Source organism: Anser cygnoides, chromosome 11, assembly GCF_040182565.1.
Source record: "Anser cygnoides isolate HZ-2024a breed goose chromosome 11, Taihu_goose_T2T_genome, whole genome shotgun sequence".
Taxonomy (NCBI): domain Eukaryota; kingdom Metazoa; phylum Chordata; class Aves; order Anseriformes; family Anatidae; genus Anser; species Anser cygnoides.
The window spans coordinates 22,295,435-22,319,486 of record NC_089883.1 but is presented as its reverse complement, the minus strand read 5'-3'; positions in this window follow the sequence as shown (position 1 = coordinate 22,319,486).

The following is a 24,052-nucleotide window of genomic DNA, read 5'->3' as shown; positions in this document are numbered from 1 at the left end:
CATTATTATTGTTAATACTATTATCATTATCACTATTATTATTGTTATTATTATATTCCTTATATTATTATATTCCTGTCTTAATAAACTGTCTTTATCTCAACTCACCAGCTTCACTTTCCCGTTTCTCTCCCCCATCCCAGAGAGGGAGGGGGGAGGGTGAGCGAACGGCTGTGTGGTGTTTAGCTGCCAGCCGGGTTAAACCACAACACCAGCTTAGTCCATGCCCATGACCTGGCCTACAAGAACCAGAGAGAAGGCCACGCCCATGACGGACACACAAACAGTACAGCTCCTTGCAGAGGTCTCAAGCACAGAGACCAGAGCCAGAAAAAAACCACCCTCAGGTCCACAAAGGCCAAAAGGCCAGGAATGCACAGCAGCCCCTGCAAGGGTAATCACAGACTTATCCTCTACAGATGAGGAAGGTGACCCTGCTCAGCCTCTTCCTCATACTGCCCTCATGCAGTCAAGGCCCTTGCCATGCATACTGAGGCTCTTTGGGAATCCTCTGGACAGTTACGCAAATGCCTTGATATACCTAGAGATTAAAATAGAACCCCAAAAAAGGAACCGTACCCCACGATTTCCCAAACACAAGTTAGCCAGCAACCCCTCCTCAAACATACCTCTAGGACGTGAATTCCAAGCACTTAACATCTGGAAGGCTGCAAGGTCTAAAGACTCCACAGCCAGACAAACCACAGGCAAAAGCTCCAGAAATATAACAAACTGCCCCCAACCCTGGAAAAGACTACACCTTACCTGCCTCCTGCTGCTCTTTTCAGATACATGCTTGCACAGGGAGCTTCCAGGATCCAGTTCTCCTAAAGCCTGCTCCATCACTTTACCACCACAGCTCTAACTCCCTAACTTGGATAATATTTGACATACAGGCCAAGACTCACAGGAAGCCCCAATCAATCAGTCAAAATCCTAAGGGACCTAGAACACACAAGCTAACATTACCACCCTATCCGTAAACACGCTCTAACAATTACTCACCTGAAGAAGAGCTGCATGCAATAAGGGCACCTGCTCCTACTATATAGATTGCTTTCCTCTAACAGATCCTTCTAGCCCTTACCTCAAAGAGATGTGAATTTCCAAGTAGAGACCGGTACGCATCAGTCCATAGACTCCAACCCACCCAAAGGACCCTGCAACTGACAGAAGGAAAAACAAAGCACTTACCCCTAAGAGCAACCCAGGCAGAATGAGCTCCCCCTCAGGCCTTGCCTGGGGCTCATATACCATTTGGCCCCGCCCAGCACCCAAACTCAGTCACCTGGGAAAGGGGAGGGGCAAAAACCAACAAAGTAGACAGAGTAGGACAAGCAACAGGTGTGGTGTTTTTTTTTTCCCATATGGTTTTTAGCTCAACACCATGCAGAGTGCAGACAAGAGAACTGGGGTGTTTCTAGAAGCAACAATCCCCAGGCTTTTGCTTCAGCTTTGAATATTGAGAGGACCATACAACCAAGCAAGTAACTGATCTTCTTCAGCTGGCATTAAAGCTTTCTTTCTGCACAGGAAGAAAAATCTAGGAGCACCACAGATGACACACCAAAAAAGAAAAACCAATTCCATGAAATAACATCACTCACAGGAAAAATCACACACTTGAGTAGGCTATCTGAAAGCCAAAAGGCTATGCTGATGGCTCAGCATTTCAGGAACTGGACCCGCTGACGCCCCTCAGGAACATGGCAGGAGATGCACAATGCTGTCACAAGTGCTTGCAAAGCCTGCCCGACAGGCCAAACAGACCAACACAATGCACCCACCAACTCAGGGCCCACACTGCCATCCACTCACCCTCGTGCCTCTTTCAAGTTTCCAGCTTAGTCCATGCCCATGACCTGGCCTACAAGAACCAGAGAGAAGGCGACGCCCATGATGGACACGCAAACAGTACAGCTCCTTGCAGAGGTCTCAAGCACAGAGACCAGAGCCAGAAAAAAACCACCCTCAGGTCCACAAAGGCCAAAAGGCCCGGGACCGCCACGGGTGCCCGGGACCGCCACGGGTGCCCTCCGGCACCAGGGAGGAACAAGGTGAGGGCCCGCAGCCCAGCAGCATTTGTATCCCCACTGGATGCTGCCTCCCACACTGTCTCCCCCCTTGTTCCCAAGTCTTTACATCAAACACAGCTGAGACCATCGAGGGGACCCCTTGTTTTTGCAAAAACTTCGACAGTAGCTTTAGCTTCAATGGGTCACATTTTACAGCCCTTTTTATTAATAATTGCATTAATAGTTTTACTATTGCCTCTTCTGCTGAGATATTGGCTCCCATCCTGAATGCCCAGCCGCTCACCTGTCCTTCAGGCGATGTCCCGGGGTTGAAGCTGCAGTCAAGCTGCAAGCTTGATTCATTCGGCTGGGTTCCTTCCGGATGCCCGTACAGCATTGCTCTACCCCTTATCACGTCGGGGTCACCATATGAAGGGAATGACAACACGGACTCCAAGACAGTCGAGAAATGGAGACCCTTTATTGTCCCAATGCCGGATCTTATGTAGTTTTTCTGAGCCCCTACACGCGCTGCATATGGCTGGCAAACAGTTACAGGCTTCTGATTGGTGCATTCCTTTTGATCACGCATAGCCCGCTATAGGCCCGTCCGAGCCTAACAACTCCTCCTTATTGGTTCCCACTTTCTCTTATTCTAGCCTGGTTACCACTCTATGCCTCTGAGTAACCTTCTTCTTAACCCTTAGTGCATCACCATATCAATCAGCTCCAGTTTGTCACCGAACGTGTCACCCATAATTCCCCCTTTCTTTGTTTCTACAAGCCAAATTGTGTGCCACGAACAATTAATCATTTTTTGCAATTGTTGCAGCAGGCATGGTGTAACCATTATAATTGCAACAAACACGATAAACAAAATAATCATTATCTTTTACTTTCTCAAGTACTTAAATTTGTTGCTACAGGACTACAGCATCAAGCAAGGAAGGGACAGCTGAACCACATTAAGGGGTTTTTTTTTAAGCTCCAAAGTAGTTAATCAAGGAACTGACTAGGTCTATGCACAGTTAGGTTTTAAAGTGTGCTAAAAGAACTTGAACTCTTTCACTAAGACTGTGCTTGAACAACGCACAGATTAACCCCCCATAAAGCCAAATATTCCAACTCTATACATAAGAGGTTTTTTTTTTTAAAAAAGTTCTACACACTCTCAAAGAGATTTTGAAATTGATTTAAATACTTTACCTTGCAGCTCTGCTATGGCACAAGACAGCACATGTGAAATTTAAGGCTAATTTTTGGGTGCATACATGTCAAAGCTGGTCTTAAAACAAGAGCTGTCGTATTTACTTAATTCTGAGTCTGTAGTGCGAATTCACATTCAAGTAGAGCTGCCACAGCAATCAACAGAATCACAGCCTTCCTTCACCTGAATGATCCCATCTTCTGTGAATCCAGTCATACCAGTTTTAAACGACCTATCTAAAGCAGTATATCTTAGACTTCAACGTTCTCTGCAACTGTTTCAGAAGAAATTAATATCCGCAAAACCTAGAGAAGAACCATCAACTGGTCATATTACGCAACTCTGATGCGCACACCCACTCATTTTAAAAGCTCCTCCCCCTCAACAACTTCTTCAGTGTAAATCAGAGCTGTTACTTGAAAACAGAGCTCTCCGGTCCCATCTGCACACATCTATCTATTTTAATGGGAAGAAAGATAGCAAATCAAATTCTGCTCATTTACTAGTTTAACAGACCTAACATTTTAATACCTCCTGGTACATTTTTCATTTGCTGAACTTTTGCAGAATGTTTTAAAGAGGGGCTCAATTCACCCTGAACGCAGGACTCGTACAGGCCAGTGTGATTTACACTTACTTGCTCAGTAAAGTTTATTGCTATAAGACAGTTATTTACATGGGACTTACCTGAAGCACAAATTATGATATCAACAAAAAAAGCACACCACATACTAACACTGCTTTTTAGATACTCTTCAGTTTTAAAATTTTCAAACACGTTAACTTGTCTTATTTTGTTTAGGGCTGAGGCTCTTCAGCAACGTCACATAATTTGAGACTGCTGAAGTACTTCAGCAATCCTTTGGTCCCAGTAGCTGTAAAACAGCCAAGTAAAAAGAAACTTCCCTACTAAAAGAAGTGTGGGGGGGGGGGGGGGGGGAAGGGGGGAGACAATCGTCACTGGGGAAAGTGTCTTTTAAACACTATCTGCTAAACACCACAAAAGTCTTTGTTATAAAATACACCTTTTCATACAAAAGACATCTTGCAAAACCATTTGATTGCCCCACGATGCTGAACGTTTGTGTGAGCTTCTCTTCTTTTCTAAAGATGATTCAGCCCAGGCCCTTTCAGTCTGAGTGGCTTTGTCTCTCATACATGGAACAGCTTGGCCACGATTATCACGAGGCCACTGTCCAGCAAGATAGGGAGCAGCAAGTGTGTCCAACGAGGAAGTCCGGCGAATAACACTGGAAGGCCTTGATGAAGGTAGTCTTAACTTGTCAGCTCTGTGCCACGGGTGCCCGGGACCGCCACGGGTGCCCTCCGGCACCAGGGAGGAACAAGGTGAGGGCCCGCAGCCCAGCAGCGTTTGTATCCCCACTGGATGCTGCCTCCCACACTGCCTCCCCCCTTGTTCCCAAGTCTTTACATCAAACACAGCTGAGACCATCGAGGGGACCCCTTGTTTTTGCAAAAACTTCGACAGTAGCTTTAGCTTCAATGGGTCACATTTTACAGCCCTTTTTATTAATAATTGCATTAATAGTTTTACTATTGCCTCTTCTGCTGAGATATTGGCTCCCATCCTGAATGCCCAGCCGCTCACCTGTCCTTCAGGCGATGTCCCGGGGTTGAAGCTGCAGTCAAGTTGCAAGCTTGATTCATTCGGCTGGGTTCCTTCCGGATGCCCGTACAGCATTGCTCTACCCCTTATCACGTCGGGGTCACCATATGAAGGGAATGACAACACGGACTCCAAGACAGTCGAGAAATGGGGACCCTTTATTGTCCCAATGCCAGATCTTATGTAGTTTTTCTGAGCCCCTACACGCGCTGCATATGGCTGGCAAACAGTTACAGGCTTCTGATTGGTGCATTCCTTTTGATCACGCATAGCCCGCTATAGGCCCGTCCGAGCCTAACAACTCCTCCTTATTGGTTCCCACTTTCTCTTATTCTAGCCTGGTTACCACTCTATGCCTCTGAGTAACCTTCTTCTTAACCCTTAGTGCATCACCATATCAATCAGCTCCAGTTTGTCACCGAACGCGTCACCCATAATTCCCCCTTTCTTTGTTTCTACAAGCCAAATTGTGTGCCACGAACAATTAATCATTTTTTGCAATTGTTGCAGCAGGCATGGTGTAACCATTATAATTGCAACAAACACGATAAACAAAATAATCATTATCTTTTACTTTCTCAAGTACTTAAATTTGTTGCTACAGGACTACAGCATCAAGCAAGGAAGGGACAGCTGAACCACATTAAGGGGTTTTTTTTTTAAGCTCCAAAGTAGTTAATCAAGGAACTGACTAGGTCTATGCACAGTTAGGTTTTAAAGTGTGCTAAAAGAACTTGAACTCTTTCACTAAGACTGTGCTTGAACAACGCACAGATTAACCCCCCATAAAGCCGAATATTCCAACTCTATACATAAGAGGTTTTTTTTTTTAAAAAAGTTCTACACACTCTCAAAGAGATTTTGAAATTGATTTAAATACTTTACCTTGCAGCTCTGCTATGGCACAAGACAGCACATGTGAAATTTAAGGCTAATTTTTGGGTGCATACATGTCAAAGCTGGTCTTAAAACAAGAGCTGTCGTATTTACTTAATTCTGAGTCTGTAGTGCGAATTCACATTCAAGTAGAGCTGCCACAGCAATCAACAGAATCACAGCCTTCCTTCACCTGAATGATCCCATCTTCTGTGAATCCAGTCATACCAGTTTTAAACGACCTATCTAAAGCAGTATATCTTAGACTTCAACGTTCTCTGCAACTGTTTCAGAAGAAATTAATATCCGCAAAACCTAGAGAAGAACCATCAACTGGTCATATTACGCAACTCTGATGCGCACACCCACTCATTTTAAAAGCTCCTCCCCCTCAACAACTTCTTCAGTGTAAATCAGAGCTGTTACTTGAAAACAGAGCTCTCCAGTCCCATCTGCACACATCTATCTATTTTAATGGGAAGAAAGATAGCAAATCAAATTCTGCTCATTTACTAGTTTAACAGACCTAACATTTTAATACCTCCTGGTACATTTTTCATTTGCTGAACTTTTGCAGAATGTTTTAAAGAGGGGCTCAATTCACCCTGAACGCAGGACTCGTACAGGCCAGTGTGATTTACACTTACTTGCTCAGTAAAGTTTATTGCTATAAGACAGTTATTTACATGGGACTTACCTGAAGCACAAATTATGATATCAACAAAAAAAGCACACCACATACTAACACTGCTTTTTAGATACTCTTCAGTTTTAAAATTTTCAAACACGTTAACTTGTCTTATTTTGTTTAGGGCTGAGGCTCTTCAGCAACGTCACATAATTTGAGACTGCTGAAGTACTTCAGCAATCCTTTGGTCCCAGTAGCTGTAAAACAGCCAAGTAAAAAGAAACTTCCCTACTAAAAGAAGTGTGGGGGGGGGGGGGGGGGGGGGAAGGGGGGAGACAATCGTCACTGGGGAAAGTGTCTTTTAAACACTATCTGCTAAACACCACAAAAGTCTTTGTTATAAAATACACCTTTTCATACAAAAGACATCTTGCAAAACCATTTGATTGCCCCACGATGCTGAACGTTTGTGTGAGCTTCTCTTCTTTTCTAAAGATGATTCAGCCCAGGCCCTTTCAGTCTGAGTGGCTTTGTCTCTCATACATGGAACAGCTTGGCCACGATTATCACGAGGCCACTGTCCAGCAAGATAGGGAGCAGCAAGTGTGTCCAACGAGGAAGTCCGGCGAATAACACTGGAAGGCCTTGATGAAGGTAGTCTTAACTTGTCAGCTCTGTGCCACGGGTGCCCGGGACCGCCACGGGTGCCCTCCGGCACCAGGGAGGAACAAGGTGAGGGCCCGCAGCCCAGCAGCGTTTGTATCCCCACTGGATGCTGCCTCCCACACTGCCTCCCCCCTTGTTCCCAAGTCTTTACATCAAACACAGCTGAGACCATCGAGGGGACCCCTTGTTTTTGCAAAAACTTCGACAGTAGCTTTAGCTTCAATGGGTCACATTTTACAGCCCTTTTTATTAATAATTGCATTAATAGTTTTACTATTGCCTCTTCTGCTGAGATATTGGCTCCCATCCTGAATGCCCAGCCGCTCACCTGTCCTTCAGGCGATGTCCCGGGGTTGAAGCTGCAGTCAAGTTGCAAGCTTGATTCATTCGGCTGGGTTCCTTCCGGATGCCCGTACAGCATTGCTCTACCCCTTATCACGTCGGGGTCACCATATGAAGGGAATGACAACACGGACTCCAAGACAGTCGAGAAATGGGGACCCTTTATTGTCCCAATGCCAGATCTTATGTAGTTTTTCTGAGCCCCTACACGCGCTGCATATGGCTGGCAAACAGTTACAGGCTTCTGATTGGTGCATTCCTTTTGATCACGCATAGCCCGCTATAGGCCCGTCCGAGCCTAACAACTCCTCCTTATTGGTTCCCACTTTCTCTTATTCTAGCCTGGTTACCACTCTATGCCTCTGAGTAACCTTCTTCTTAACCCTTAGTGCATCACCATATCAATCAGCTCCAGTTTGTCACCGAACGCGTCACCCATAATTCCCCCTTTCTTTGTTTCTACAAGCCAAATTGTGTGCCACGAACAATTAATCATTTTTTGCAATTGTTGCAGCAGGCATGGTGTAACCATTATAATTGCAACAAACACGATAAACAAAATAATCATTATCTTTTACTTTCTCAAGTACTTAAATTTGTTGCTACAGGACTACAGCATCAAGCAAGGAAGGGACAGCTGAACCACATTAAGGGGTTTTTTTTTTTAAGCTCCAAAGTAGTTAATCAAGGAACTGACTAGGTCTATGCACAGTTAGGTTTTAAAGTGTGCTAAAAGAACTTGAACTCTTTCACTAAGACTGTGCTTGAACAACGCACAGATTAACCCCCCATAAAGCCGAATATTCCAACTCTATACATAAGAGGTTTTTTTTTTTAAAAAAGTTCTACACACTCTCAAAGAGATTTTGAAATTGATTTAAATACTTTACCTTGCAGCTCTGCTATGGCACAAGACAGCACATGTGAAATTTAAGGCTAATTTTTGGGTGCATACATGTCAAAGCTGGTCTTAAAACAAGAGCTGTCGTATTTACTTAATTCTGAGTCTGTAGTGCGAATTCACATTCAAGTAGAGCTGCCACAGCAATCAACAGAATCACAGCCTTCCTTCACCTGAATGATCCCATCTTCTGTGAATCCAGTCATACCAGTTTTAAACGACCTATCTAAAGCAGTATATCTTAGACTTCAACGTTCTCTGCAACTGTTTCAGAAGAAATTAATATCCGCAAAACCTAGAGAAGAACCATCAACTGGTCATATTACGCAACTCTGATGCGCACACCCACTCATTTTAAAAGCTCCTCCCCCTCAACAACTTCTTCAGTGTAAATCAGAGCTGTTACTTGAAAACAGAGCTCTCCGGTCCCATCTGCACACATCTATCTATTTTAATGGGAAGAAAGATAGCAAATCAAATTCTGCTCATTTACTAGTTTAACAGACCTAACATTTTAATACCTCCTGGTACATTTTTCATTTGCTGAACTTTTGCAGAATGTTTTAAAGAGGGGCTCAATTCACCCTGAACGCAGGACTCGTACAGGCCAGTGTGATTTACACTTACTTGCTCAGTAAAGTTTATTGCTATAAGACAGTTATTTACATGGGACTTACCTGAAGCACAAATTATGATATCAACAAAAAAAGCACACCACATACTAACACTGCTTTTTAGATACTCTTCAGTTTTAAAATTTTCAAACACGTTAACTTGTCTTATTTTGTTTAGGGCTGAGGCTCTTCAGCAACGTCACATAATTTGAGACTGCTGAAGTACTTCAGCAATCCTTTGGTCCCAGTAGCTGTAAAACAGCCAAGTAAAAAGAAACTTCCCTACTAAAAGAAGTGGGGGGGGGGGGGGGGGGGGGGGGGGGGGAAAGGGGGGAGACAATCGTCACTGGGGAAAGTGTCTTTTAAACACTATCTGCTAAACACCACAAAAGTCTTTGTTATAAAATACACCTTTTCATACAAAAGACATCTTGCAAAACCATTTGATTGCCCCACGATGCTGAACGTTTGTGTGAGCTTCTCTTCTTTTCTAAAGATGATTCAGCCCAGGCCCTTTCAGTCTGAGTGGCTTTGTCTCTCATACATGGAACAGCTTGGCCACGATTATCACGAGGCCACTGTCCAGCAAGATAGGGAGCAGCAAGTGTGTCCAACGAGGAAGTCCGGCGAATAACACTGGAAGGCCTTGATGAAGGTAGTCTTAACTTGTCAGCTCTGTGCCACGGGTGCCCGGGACCGCCACGGGTGCCCTCCGGCACCAGGGAGGAACAAGGTGAGGGCCCGCAGCCCAGCAGCGTTTGTATCCCCACTGGATGCTGCCTCCCACACTGCCTCCCCCCTTGTTCCCAAGTCTTTACATCAAACACAGCTGAGACCATCGAGGGGACCCCTTGTTTTAGCAAAACCTTCGACAGTAGCTTTAGCTTCAATGGGTCACATTTTACTGCCCTTTTTATTAATAATTGCATTAATAGTTTTACTATTGCCTCTTCTGCTGAGATATTGGCTCCCATCCTGAATGCCCAGCCGCTCACCTGTCCTTCAGGCGATGTCCCGGGGTTGAAGCTGCAGTCAAGCTGCAAGCTTGATTCATTCGGCTGGGTTCCCTCCGGATGCCCGTACAGCATTGCTCCTCTACCCCTTATCATGTCGAGGTCACCATTTGAAGGGAATGATGACAAGGACTCCAAGATAGTCAAGAAATGGAGACCCTTTATTGTCCCGATGCTAGATCTTACGTAGTTTTTCTGGGCCCCTACACGCGCTGCATATGGCTGGCAAACATAGTTACAGGCTTCTGATTGGTGCATTCCTTTTGATCACGCATAGCCCTCTGTAGGCCCGTCTGAGCCTAACAACTCCTCCTTATTGGTTCCCACTTTCTCTTATTCTAGCCTGGTTACCACTCTATGCCTCTGAGTAACCTTCTTCTTAACCCTTAGTGCATCACCATATCAATCAGCTCCAGTTTGTCACCAAACGCGTCACCCATACTGAGGCACCTCACAGCCACAGCATACCTGCTGCAATACCTCTCTCTTCCCAGCTCCTTTACTTCAGCTGCTCACCAGCTCTAACTGAGATTCTTCACTCACAGCACCGCAGCAAACTCTGCCTGGGCTACACAACACACACTACACAAGCTACATTGTTTAAGACACACCACAGCTGGAACATTCCTGCCCAACAATCAGTCACATCTCACTTCAGGGAGGATGCCGCACGCTCCTAGAAACCAAACCTACCAGTCCTGAACAGCTCCCCTGCCAGACAACTCCCCACCTCCTCTTGCCAACCACACTCAGCACACACACTACTTGCACTTCAAAAAAAAAAGTAAGAACATACACACACAAAAAACAACTGAGCTCCACAAATGCCAGAAAGCCATGCACACACAACAGCCCCAGCAGAAGTAATCACAGACTTACCCTTTACAGATGAAAAAGGTAACTCTGATATGACCCTGCTCAGTCTCTTGGTAATGCTGTGCCTGTGCTCAAGCTTCTTGCAGCATGTAATCAAGCTCTTTTTAGTCCTCTGGAGAGTTACACAAGTGGTTTGATACATCTAGAGATTTAAATATAACCCCAAAACAGAAGTGTACCCCACCATCCCAAAAATGAGCAAGCCGGCAACCTCTGCTAAATAGCCCTCTATCAAGTGAATTCCAAGCACTCCAGAGACTCTGACCCACCTAAAGAACCCTGCAACTGACAGAAGGAAAAACAAAGCACTTACCCCTAAGAGCAGCCCAGGCACAATGAGCTCCCCCTCAGGCCTTGCCTGGGGCTTATATACCATTTGGCCCCGCCCAGCACCCAAACCCAATCACCTGGGAAAGGGGAGGGGCAAAAAACAACAAAGTAGACAGAGCAGGATAAGCAGCAGCTGTGGTTTTTTGTTTTTCATCTGGATTTCAGCTCAACACCATGCAGAGTGCAGACAAGAGAACTGGGGTGTTTCTAGAAGCAGCAATGCCCATGCTTTTGCTTCAGCTTTGCATGTTGAAAGCTTCTCTCCTCTACAACCCCTTTCTCAGGAAACAGGCAGCATTCAAGTGACCTGCTTTGCTCCTATTCTGAAGACTATCACAGTCCACCTTGCCTGTGGCACCTGAGAAACAGAAGAGAAAGCAACCACAGCAGCAAAAGCCCTGACCGACCCTTAGGTCAGTTACTCTCATCCCCTCCTTTACCTCAGCAGCTTACCTACCCCACAGAGCAGATGCTTCCATCTGTTCTCTTGAGCCACTTACAGCACCTCGAAAAGGCAAACTGGAATTTTCCTCTATTTCATGTCGTAAAATAACTGCAGTGACAACCGCACCCCAAAAGCGACTGCTACATCTCTTCATCGCCCACCAGAGTCACTCCAGAGGCAGCTCGGCTCATGACATCCTGTATCGCACACTGCATTTCCACCTGAACAAAGAAAAACAGAAGATAAACATTCAGCTGCCACCATTAGCACCCATCCCTCAACAACAGAAGTGACTCCATAGTTCATTTTATCATTTTAAAACACCAGTCCACTTGCCTCTGTACCTGGAAATTAGATCCAAGCTCAAAAGGAGTAGACAGCATCACCCATGCCACATGGCAACACAAAAGGACAAAATGACCTTCCCCTCTGACCCCAACCCTGAGGAAAAGCCCCATCAACTCCGGACCCAACCCTGAGGAAAAGCCCCATCCCATTAAACCCCAGCTGTGAGGAAAAACCCTTTCCCCTCCGGCCCCAACACTGAGAAATCCCATTCCTTTCCAACGCCAACACTGAGGAAAAGCCCCATCAACTCTGGCCCCTACCCTGAGGTAAAACCCTTTCCCCTTCGGCCCGAACCCTGAGGAAAAGCCCCTTCGCCTCCGGCCCCAAACCTGAGGAAAAGCCCATTCCCCTCCAGCCCAAACCCTGAGGAAAACCCTTTCCGCTCCGGCCCCAACCCTGAGGAAAAGCCCCTTCGCCTCCAGCCCCAACCCTGAGGAAAACCCTTTCTGCTCCAGACCCAACCCTGAGGAAAAGCCCAATCAAATTCGGCCCAACCCTGAGGAACAGCCCCTGACCGTCCGGCCCCAAACATGAGGAACAGCCCCTTCCCGTCCGGCCCCAACCCTCAGGAAAAGCCCCTTTCATTCCAGCCCCAACCCTGAGGAAGAGCCCCTTCCCATCCAGCGCCAACGCTCAGGAAAAACCCCTTCCCCTCCGGCAGCAACTCTGAGGAAAATCCCCAACCCTGACGGAAAACCCCTTCCCCTCCAGCCCCAACACTGAGGAAAAGCCCCTTCCGCTCCAGCCACAACCCTGAGGAAAAGCCCCTTCCCCTCCGGCCCGAACGCTAAGGAAAAGCCCCTTCCCCTCCAGCCCCAACCCTGAGGAAAAGCCCCTTCGCCTCCAGCCCGAACCCTGAGGAAAAATCCCTTCCCATCCAGCGCCAAGCATAAAGAAAAAACCCTTCCCCTCCGGCAGCAACCCTGAGGAAAATCCCCAACCCTGAGGAAAAGCGCCTTCCCCTCCAGCCCTAAGCCTGAGGAAAAGCCCCATCAACTCCTGACCCAAGAAGAACTATCATGATCCCCAACTTCTTAATTTGTAGTCATGCATACACCACTCTATTCTTAAATATACTGGATGAGTCTTCAGGAAATACTAACTCTCTAGCTTTTCTTGTAGTGTTAAGAAAAATATAACCCATTTTCTTCAAAATCCCCAACCCTGAGGAAAAACCACTATCCATGAGGCCCAATCCTGAGGAAAAGGCCCTTCAGGTCCGGCCCCAAGCCTGAGGAAAAGGCCCTTCAGGTCCGGCCCCAACCCTGAGGAGAAACCCCTTCCCCTCTGGCCCCAACCCTGAGGAAAAGCCCCTTCACCTCTGGCCCCAACCCCAAACAAAATCCCCTTCCCCTCAGGCCCCAACACTAAGCAAAAGCCCATTCCTCTCCTGCACCAACCCTGAGAAATAGCCCATTCCCCTCTGGCCCAAAACCTGAGGAAAAGCCCCATCAACTCCACACCCAACCCTAGGAAAAGCCCAATCAACCCATGAAGCCCCAACCCTGAGGAAAAACTCCTTCCCCTCCGACCCCAACCCTGAGGAAAAGCCCCATCAACTCCGGACCCAACCCTGAGGAAAAGCCCCGTCCCATGAAGCCCCAACTATGAGGAAAAACCCCTTCCCCTCCAGCCCCAACACTGAGAAAAGCCCATTCCTTTCCAACGCCAACACTTAGGAAAAGCCCCATCAACTCTGGCCCCTACCCTAAAGTAAAACCCTTTTTCCTTCGGCCCCAACCCTCAGGAAAAGCCCCATCAACTCTGGCCCCAACCCTGAGGAAAAGCCCCTTCGCATCCGGCCCCAAACCTGAGGAAAAGCCTCTTCCCCTCCAGCCCCAACCCTGAGGAAAAGCCTTTCCGCTCCGGCCCCAACCCTGAGGAAAAGCCCTATCAAATTCAGCCCAACCCTGAGGAAAAGCCCCTTCCTGTCTGGCACCAAACATGAGGAACAGCCCCTGACCGTCCAGCCCCAAACATGAGGAACAGCCCCTGACCGTCCAGCCCCAACCCTGAGGAAAAGCCCCTTCGCCTCCAGCGCCAAGCATAAAGAAAAACCCCTTCCCCTCCGGCAGCAACCCTGAGGAAAAACCCCAATCCTGAGGAAAAGTGCCTTTCCCCTCCGGCCCTAAGCCTGAGGAAAAGCCCCATCAACTCCTGACCCAACTCTGAGGAAAAGCCCCGTCCCATGAAGCCCCAACTATGAGGAAAAACCCCTTCCCCTCCTGCCCCAACACTGAGAAAAGCCCATTCCTTTCCAACGCCAACACTGAGGAAAAGCCCCATCAACTCTGGCCCCTACCCTGAGGTAAAACCCTTTCCCCTTTGGCCCCAACCCTGAGGAAAAGCTCCATCAACTCTGGCCCCAACCCTGAGGAAAAGCCCCTTCGCCTCCGGCCCAAAACCTGAGGAAAAGCCCCTTCAACTCTGGCCTCAACCCTGAGGAAAAGTCCCTTCCCCTCCAGCCCCAACGCTGAGGAAAAGCCCCTTCCCCTCCGGCCCGAACGCTAAGAAAAAGCCCCTTCCTCTCCGGCCCCAACCCTGAGGAACAACCCCTTTCCCTGTGGCCCCAACCCTGAGGAAAAGTCCCTTTCCTTCCGGCCCCAACGCTGAGGAAAAGCCCCTTCACCTCTGGCCCCAAACCTGAGGAAAAGTCCCTTTCCGCTCCGGACCTAACCCTGAAGAAAAGCCCCTTCCTGTCTGGCACCAAACATGAGGAACAGCCCCTTCGCCTCCGGCCCGAACCCTGAGGAAAAGCCCCTTCCCATCCAGCGCCAAGCATAAAGAAAAACCCCTTCCCCTCCGGCAGCAACCCTGAGGAAAATCCCCAGCCCTGAGGAAAAGAGCCTTCCCCTCCAGCCCTAAGCCTGAGGAAAAGCCCCATCAACTCCTGACCCAACTCTGAGGAAAAGCACCTTCCCATGAAGCCCCAACCCTGAGGGAAAACCCCTTCCCCTCCAGCCCCAACCCTGAGAAAAGCCCATTCCTCTCTGCCACCAACACTGAGGAAAAGCCACTTCCACCCCTGTCCCAAACCTGAGAAAAAGCCCCTTCCCTCCAGCCTCAATCCTGAGTAAAAGACCCTTCCCATCCTGCCCCAACCCTGAGGAAAAACTTCCAACCCTGAGTAAAAGCCCCTTCCCCTCCAGCACCAACCTTCAGGAAAAACCCCTTCCCCTCTGGCCCCAACCCTGAGGAAAAGCCCCGTCCCATGAAGCCCCAACTGTGAGGAAAAACCACCTCCCCTCCGGCCCCAACACTGAGAAAAGCCCATTCCTTTCCAACACCAACACTGAGGAAAAGCCCCATCAACTCTTAGATGGGGTAGATTAAAAGGTTTGACCCTTTGGTGTCATTTGCTGTTTTCAACTTGACTGGAATAAAATAAACAAGAAGCCCCGCAAAAAAAAAAAAAAAAAAAAGAAAAAAAAAAAACACCCCACACTGAAGTAACAACCTGTATAGAACAGTTGACAGAGACTTGATGGAAAATTGTGCTCTCTAGTGGATAAATGTGATTTTGCACAATAAAGTTTCAAACCATGCTGATTCATCCACCTGACCAACGCATCTTCAGTGCAGAGAAAAATATCAAGATTTGGACAACATGAAAAGAGTGTTGAACGAGGCACTTGCAGATTTATTATAACCAAGATAGGTTTATACCGAGTTACATGACAGACCAGAGCTAAATAAGGCTTCTAATTATACAAAGAAAATACCTGAGACATGCTTTTATGCTTGTTTACATTTTAAAAAGTGGCACGTAATGCAATAATAAAACATGTTTTTCTTTTTTTTTTTTTTAGTAACATGACTACTTGGTTAATTTTAATGTAGTCCTAGATAATACTGTATAGTCTGTATACTGTGTATTTACACTAGGTAATGCTGTTTGGTTTACAGAATAAGGAGTAGGATTTTTCTACAAATAAGCTGAATAACAGAATGATCTCTGTTGATTTATTTATAGGAAGAAGAACTATCATGATCCCCAACTTCTTAATTTGTAGTCATGCATACACCACTCTATTCTTAAATATACTGGATGAGTCTTCAGGAAATACTCACTCTCTAGCTTTTCTTGTAGTGTTAAGAAAAATATAACCCATTTTCTTCATCACTGCTGTCCTATGTTTATTTTTTCTGGGCAGGTATGGACTAATGAACACATGAATTCAACTTAATAGCAGATGAATTAGAATGTATTTTTAAAGAATAATTGGCCAATTTAAAGAATAATTTGGCCACTTTATGCTTCCTCAACAGTATACAGAATTTAACTTCTTTGAACTCTGCATCCTAACTAGGTTGTTGGAATAAGTCTGAAGTTAGAAGACAAAAATATGGAAGTGTTTAAAAAGCTAAGTTTACAGTTAATGTGCTAATTTTAAAAGGTATTAAAATATGGCATGTATTTAAATCAAAAGCAAGGATCTAGAAAGACGTGGGACATTAGATTTTCTCTTTGATGTGGTTGCTGAATGCGATGATCAGCTGTTAACTATTACAGAAAGTAGCATTCTCTTCCTCTTTGGCCCTTAAAGATGAAATATGGGAAGGAAGCATGGGGAAAATATTTCTTTTTATAATGCATACAGAAATCTACCTTTCATGTTTTAAGTTACCTAATATACTCAGAACAGGCAGCCTAAGACTTCAGCAAAGCCAATTGTATCATAAAAATCAATTTAAAAAAAAAATCAGAATAAAAAATCAAATAAAAAATCGAAAATCATAAAAAATCAATAAAAATCATAAAAATCAAAAAAATCATAAATCATAAAATCATAAAGCCAAAAGTATCATAAGCCATAAAGTATCATAGAAGTTAAAAATCTGCCTTCCAAAAATCTAGCTGGCAAATCTTTTGGTTTCTTATTTTTAATGAAAAATTTTAATAGATGATCTTATGCCTAGAGCAAGAAAGGGAGAGTTGCACTGACTTGTGGTATAACTGGTGCTGATTTGGCAGTAATTTTAACAATTGTATTTAGTTAATCCCATGACAGCAAACTTAAAAAGTTTTTGCACTGGCAGTCATTCATAATTTTAAGTCAGAGAACAGTTGTCAGTGATATAATAAAAGGAAAATCTCTATTTCAGCAGTTTTGTCAGTTCTTATTAATTTTTCTATTCAGTGATATAAGAGAGAAACTGTAGTTTGGGTATGGCTAAATGTCCATATTTTTTGAAGTGCTGGAACTCTAAGAGACAGTTTCCATTTAATATTCTCCTGGCTCTATCATTTAAACCATACTTTATTTAACCCATATCATTTAAAATCATATACAAGAAAGACTTCAGTTCATCTAAGAAAATGGTTTTGAAATTAAGGAGACAGAAGCAAGAGATACCCCTTCCAGTTCTGTGCAGTTATCATTACAGATAGGTAATACAGAGAGATCTTAAATATATTTAGCTTAAAATTCCATAGTATTCATGCAAAATTAGCATAAAGTTTTGAGCATGTTGTAGCACCACTTCAAATTAACTGATACCTGATATCATCAGTTTTGTTGTATTAATACCTGTCAGTTATACTAGTGCACATACAGAGGGGAGGCAGGCCAGTAACTGAGAGAAATGCTTGTTTTTCTAAGCCTCATTTGGGAGTGGGCAGGTCTGTAAAACCTGCCTTTTTAGCTACAAAAGCGTTATCACAGCAAGACAGAAGTTTCACTGGGTTTTGCAGACTCAGCTAGTTACATCACATTAGAGTTGGTTCGCTATTGAAAGTCATGGAAAAAAATACTAAACTATAGCTCAGTAAATTAACGCCTTAAATGTAAGCCATCCAAAAATTAGGTCAAATGTTATAGGCTACAAAATCCTACTTAGAAATTCAATTTAGCCCACATAGGAAGTGCAAATATGTTATCTTCCAATTAAAAATCAATCTTGTTTCTTGAGGGGAAGAGAGAGACCAAAACCCCAGGCAATTCATGCCAGCTTCCAATCCCATCCTACAAGAAAACTTTGAGGTTTTTGGAACAGCCAGGAAGTCATCCAGTGACAAATTACTGTTGCTACTACAACACTACCGCGACAGACCATTTTAAGGATAATTTCCAGTAACTCCTTCAGAAGCTATTGTGCGAAGAATGCAAAAGCTCACACTGACCTATTATAATTCAAGTACTCTCTCTACTTCATGATAAAGAGGCTTTAGAGAAGATGAAAGCACAGCCCAGGAGATCTTCTTAAAACAGGGCAAATGTCAGAATTCTTTCAATTTCCTATAGCTCAGCAGTTGCCGAAGTGCCATTTGTGTAATCACCTTTAGACTTCATGTGGTCCTGAATTGATGCAGTCTAGAAGAAGAAGGGGTAGAGTGAGTTAGAATTAAAACATTCATCTTACAAAGTCTGGTTGTCAGAGCAATTTCTAAAAGCATAAATTTGAAGAAGCAGACAGTGCTAGGTCCCAACAGCAATGGGGAGAAATAGCAACTAAAAAAAAACCAACAACCTCGAAGTTCTGTGTTAAGTCAGTATACGAAATGGGTATTGCTGTCCAAAGTCAAACTATTCTTACATCTCTCACCTTGGCACAACTTTCATTTTGGGTGATGTGAAATCTAGACCTAGTATTAAATGCTTCTACCCACAGAATCATTATCACAAAAGGTTCTCTTCACATGTAGAGACACTGGGGAAGTCAGACTGTCTTGTGGAACATAACTTCTACATAATTTTATGCTTACAGACCAAGGGGCAATTCTGTTCTGAAGTTGTTCTGGGGGGGTTGGGTGAACATGTAGACAGATGTTTTTTCCTTCCGTGATATTATCTAGTATTTTAGTATCTAGTGGCTCTACAGGCTACTGAACTACCACGGTCACGGATTCACCAATAACGTATAACCATCCTTATTCTAGTCGCGTTCAGTGAGAACTATCATGGCTAGGAACAATGCAGTTAAGTGCAATTTATTACAGCAACAGGTACACAGGTTCTTTGGATTGCTGGTGATAATTTACTGTCTGCAAATGCAAGCTAGCATGCATGAAATACACAGGTGTGCAGCCTGGAAATTAACGCATTAAAAGGCACAAAGACTCTGTAGAGATTTCTAAGTTTCCACGGAGTCACACAGTATAACCAAGTGTTCAAATCTCACCCAAAGGCGTCCCAATGTGGGGGGAAGAGAGGCTCAGCCCATCGACTGATCCCAGGGGACAGGAGGTCCTCAGGATGGTGTATTCCCTCATGATGGTATCTTCCCTGACAATGGTATCTCTCTTAGGCCAATTTATATTATTTTCTATCTTTTAGGTGGAGCTTGAGTGACTCTAGTCAAGCATATCTTAGTTATGATTGGTGAAAAGTTTTCCCGTCTCTGTTTAAAGGTATAGGCTCCGAGAAATTCAGAGCACGTACTCAGTGAGGGATGGTCGCACCTTGGAGGCAGGTAGCTTTTGGGATGGAGGTGTGTTTTGGTATTATAATGACATTATAATGAGCAAAAGTACACTAGAGTACAGCATTTGTCAAAACATGACAGGTCGTTGGCTCAGGGTAGCAAAAAGTGCAGCTTACCGGTCTCGGTGTGCACAAGAACAATCGAGTCCCCATCTAGTCACAGAGCCTAGCCGTGGTGTCTCCACTCCACTCTATGCTCCGTACTGTTCCTCAGTCAGCACACCAGGTTCCCCCAGTGCGATAGCATGTAAGATTGGAAGCCTAGGGAACGCTCAGGTAATGCAGCTACACCCTACCCTGAAAGCCTCTTCAATGCTGTACATTTTCTTTAAAATGTGAATATTAGTTTTATTTTCCTAGTTACTTTAGGCAATTGCACCACAAGGCTGAAGCTTCATGCTGGTCACACTATGAGAGGGTCAAACTCACCTTTATTACTGCTACTTGATTTTTAGCAATAGCTTTCTTGAATTTTGGAAAAGTCGGTCCCCTACATACAGGGTCTGAGAACTGCAAACAATCATACAGGCAAAGTTTCTGGCAAAAAACATATAAAGCTTAAACACAGCATAACACATACATTCTTAGCTTTTCCATTACTTAGTCCAATTTAATCAAAACAACATGATAGTAAAAGTGTTTTATATTATAACCAAAAGATAAAATTACAAATGTGATAAAAGATGGCAGTGTGCATCTACCTAGCAGCTTGGGTTGTTCACCATTGCACCAGTTAAAACAAACGAGGAATTCAGTCATTATATGCTTTCAGTAGGTCATACAACCTTGTTATTTAATTATTTCTCTGGGAGTTAAAGCAGTACAAAGACCAAGATGCGGTTCCTAAAGTGAATTTAGGAAGGAATTGGTTGAGCAGATTCACAGAAAAAAGATCACAGAAAGCATCTGATGAGTATACCTAGAAAAAAGTTATTTAATTTATACTAAAATATCTAAAATTTTGGTAATAGTTATTGAGCAACAGACATTTCAACAAGCTGAAACAGGTCTGTAAGAGAACTGTTTTAGACATACCTACATAGAGCAGCAGTATCAATTTAAAAATCAGTATGTTCACATCAGAAAACACCATGAAGAAGCATGCACATTTATTTCCAGACAGAAAGTAGAATATATTCTGGTTTCTGTAAAGAAGTGTAATTAAAGCAAAACAAGAACTAAACTAAGTCTTGTTTAATAGTCATAGACCCTGTTCTAACTAGAGCTGGCCAAAGCTTCTTAACTATTTAGTATTTCCAGAAAGAACAGCACAACAGATTGAACGCTTAAGCTTCACATGTATTTGCAAAACAAAGTATTCTTATGTCTTACATAGTTGCTCTTCACAGACACAGAGAAGTTCAAAGTAAAGAGAACTCTACAACTCCAAAAAGCCATTAAACCAGAAAAAAAGAGCTTTTTATATCGGCAACAGAACCAGTTCATCAGACAGAGCCCAGACCTTCCCAGAACACAGAGAACTATTAACACAGCAATCACAAATCAGAATCACAAAGAGGAAACTCACAGACTATACATGTGACTTGCAGAAAATGGACTCCACAATCAGTAAGATTGTAAAGTAGGTATGTTTATTCAGCACTGGGCAGCACGGGGGTAGTCCCGCCAAAGTCGTGCAGGCCTGATGCGGCAACTTGCCTTTGTTATATGCAGTAAAGAGTTACATATGCATGAAGTTTCACAATACGCCTATACATATTCATAACCTGTCCCCGCTTCATATTAAAATTAGTTCCAAGGAGTCATTTCCATAAACTCCTCCCATCTGCGCTTGCACAGTGTATTCTGGTGGTGGTCGTCAGGGGTCGTGGGGATGAAGACTGATGACTCTTCCTTGTCACCGCTAGTTGACCTCTTGTCTTTGCACAGACTCAGTTGCTGCTTGGCTCTTGCCCATCTGCAGGACCAGTTTCTACCAGTTTCTTAAGATAGGCTCACTCTCTTATTAGGAGACTGACCTTGGTAAGGGGCCCAAGGCTTCTTGCTTTAGTTAATTTGCACAATGCACCATAGTTAGCAAAGACACTAAGTAGCATCCTAGTTTAATGCCGTCAGCGCTCTGTCTCTACTTGATAAGATTCTCCTAACTCCCTCTCTCACATGTCCTAAAGCTATGATAAAACCCAACAGTGTAGTCTTAGTGACTTTTTTTTTTTTTAAGATACATCCCCTCAGGCATCTATAGTAGCCTTCCATATAAGCTTTTTCACATCTTAGAACACTAAAACAATGTAATAACAGGCCAATTTATTACGAAGTTCTTTAAAAAGCTTACAGCTTAACAGAAGTTGCAACACCCTAAATTCAGCCTTTCTAAATCAATACCAAAGTCTTCACAAACTGCATAAACTCCCCCATCACAGGCATTTCTTACTTATGTAGTCCCACAATTACATAATTAGCACATCAATTTCTTTCACCTTTGTAGTTTTATTCCACTTTGTCACTTCTCACACTTCAAGCGGATTTTTTTAATTTCTGCCATTTATCTTTCAAAGTGTTTGCGACATTTGTGTCCTAGCTTTAGGTGTTCTGTATGATACATTATTGCAGAAATAAAAACTTCCATTTTATCCTGTGTGGTTTTAATACAACTCACTAGCTGCCAAAATTATCATTTTTCACCCCACTTCATCCTCTCACAAAGGCCTTTATCACCACTGGTGCCTTGTATGGGTGCAGCAAAGAAGGGACAGTGGTCCCCACAACCGCAAGAACACGCAGAAACCAAAGCTTTTGCCCACACTTCATAGAAGTTGCAGACTATTTGGGTTTATTGCATGTTAAGAAGATTATCAAAGCTAAGATTTTCTTAAAAATCACAAAGTGTGTCACTGTACCCTAATAACCTATTTTGAAAGCAGAATTACTGGGGGGTGAAATGAGTTTACCAGAGTCAAATTAGACATGGGAACATCCCCATCCCAAAATAGCGGCCGTACACCCACTCTCCTCCTGCTGTACCCTGCAGCCTTCAGCCTCAGCAGCACATACCTGCGTGTCACCCGTGGCTTCAGGTGTCCTGCCGGGTGCCACCTCCTCACTCAAGCACTGGCCAGCAGCCAGCTCCTGCCTTGGCAACCCCAGCACATTTACAGTTGATATTCCTTGATTATAATCCTGACAGCTAAACTAGATCACTTTGGTATGAACCCGCACCCCAGGATGATTCCTTTGCTCGGTAACTTGCTGCAGAAGTCTATCTGGCAGTACACTTCATGCTTACCTACAGGTGTCAGAAAAGGAGAATGGAAGCCAAAATGGTGCTCCAGTTTGGCGTGAGATTTGTACAGCAATTCAGTTTTCTCAGCACTATCCCTCCAGTCCATGGCTCACTTCCACTCCTGCAGCAGCCCTGCAGGTGTCATCCTGGCAAAGAGCAGCGCTAAATGTCTTCCTGTTGTGTTCTGCAACAGTGCTCTTCTTTTCCCCTGCATGAGTCAGGGTGTCATCCTCCAGAACAGGAATGTCCGCACAAGGGCACAGGACACCGCCTTCCTCCTGGAGACTCAAGGTTTCCACAGTAACTGGAAGAATTTAAAAAACTTCTTAACGTGCTCAGGCTCACTAAAGACTAATAAAAGCCAACAAGAATCCCAAAACTGAGGAGAAAACAACATTTTGTCACTGTTGGCACACAGACCAGAACCAGACAATATCCTGTTGTTCTTTCTCTCTGTTTTTCCCCATAGCAGCAGCAGCATCAAGAAGAGAGAGACAAAGGGCCGGGGAAATGGCTAGCACACACAGACACAGATGTTGAATGCGATGGGCAGGATACACAGCCATGCTGCAGTCCGTGGAGTTAAAGAGCCCCAGAGCTTTATGAACGTTTAGATATATTTCACTGAATGTAACAGTCAATTTGTCCCACCATTGCTATGCATTAAGAAGTATTGAAAATATATCTGTTTTACTTATACTAATTCTATATGAAGTGTAGAACATTCTCCTGAATGAAATTAAAAGGATCTCCCCTTTCCATTGACAGGAAATGATCACCATAATCTTAATAACAAACTAAATGCATCTATTCTCCACAACTGGCCTACAGACTCAAGGTCTGGTCATGGTGAATCCTTGGCTCAAGCTGCTGGTGAAAGGCAATGAGTGCAAAGTTAGCAGCTGCTACCTCACCTCAGCTGCAGGCTGGTTGCCCTTGTGACTTGCGGAAAACGGACTCCACAATCAATAAGATTGTAAAGTAGGTATATTTATTCAGCACTGGGCAGCACGGGGGTTAGTCCCACTGAAGTCGTGCGCACCTGACGCAGCAATTTGCCATGGTTACATGCAGCAAAGAGTTACATATGCATGAAGTTTCACAATACGCCTATACATATTCATAACCTGTCCCCGCTTCATATTAAAATTAGTTCCAAGGAGTCATTTCCATAAACTCCTCCCATCTGCGCTTGCACAGTGTATTCTGGTGGTGGTTGTCAGGGGTCGTGGGGATGAAGATTGAAGACTCTTCCTCGTCACCGCTAGTTGACCTCTTGTCTTTGCACAGACTCAGTTGCTGCTTGGCTCTTGTCCATCCGCAGGACCAGTTTCTGCCACTTTCTTAAGACAGGCTCACACTCTTATTAGGAGACTGACCTTGGTAAGGGGCCCAAGGCTTCTTGCTTTAGTTAATTTGCACAATGCACAATAGTTAGCAAAGACACTAGGTAGCATCCTAGTTTAATGCCATCAGCACTCTATCTCTACTTGATA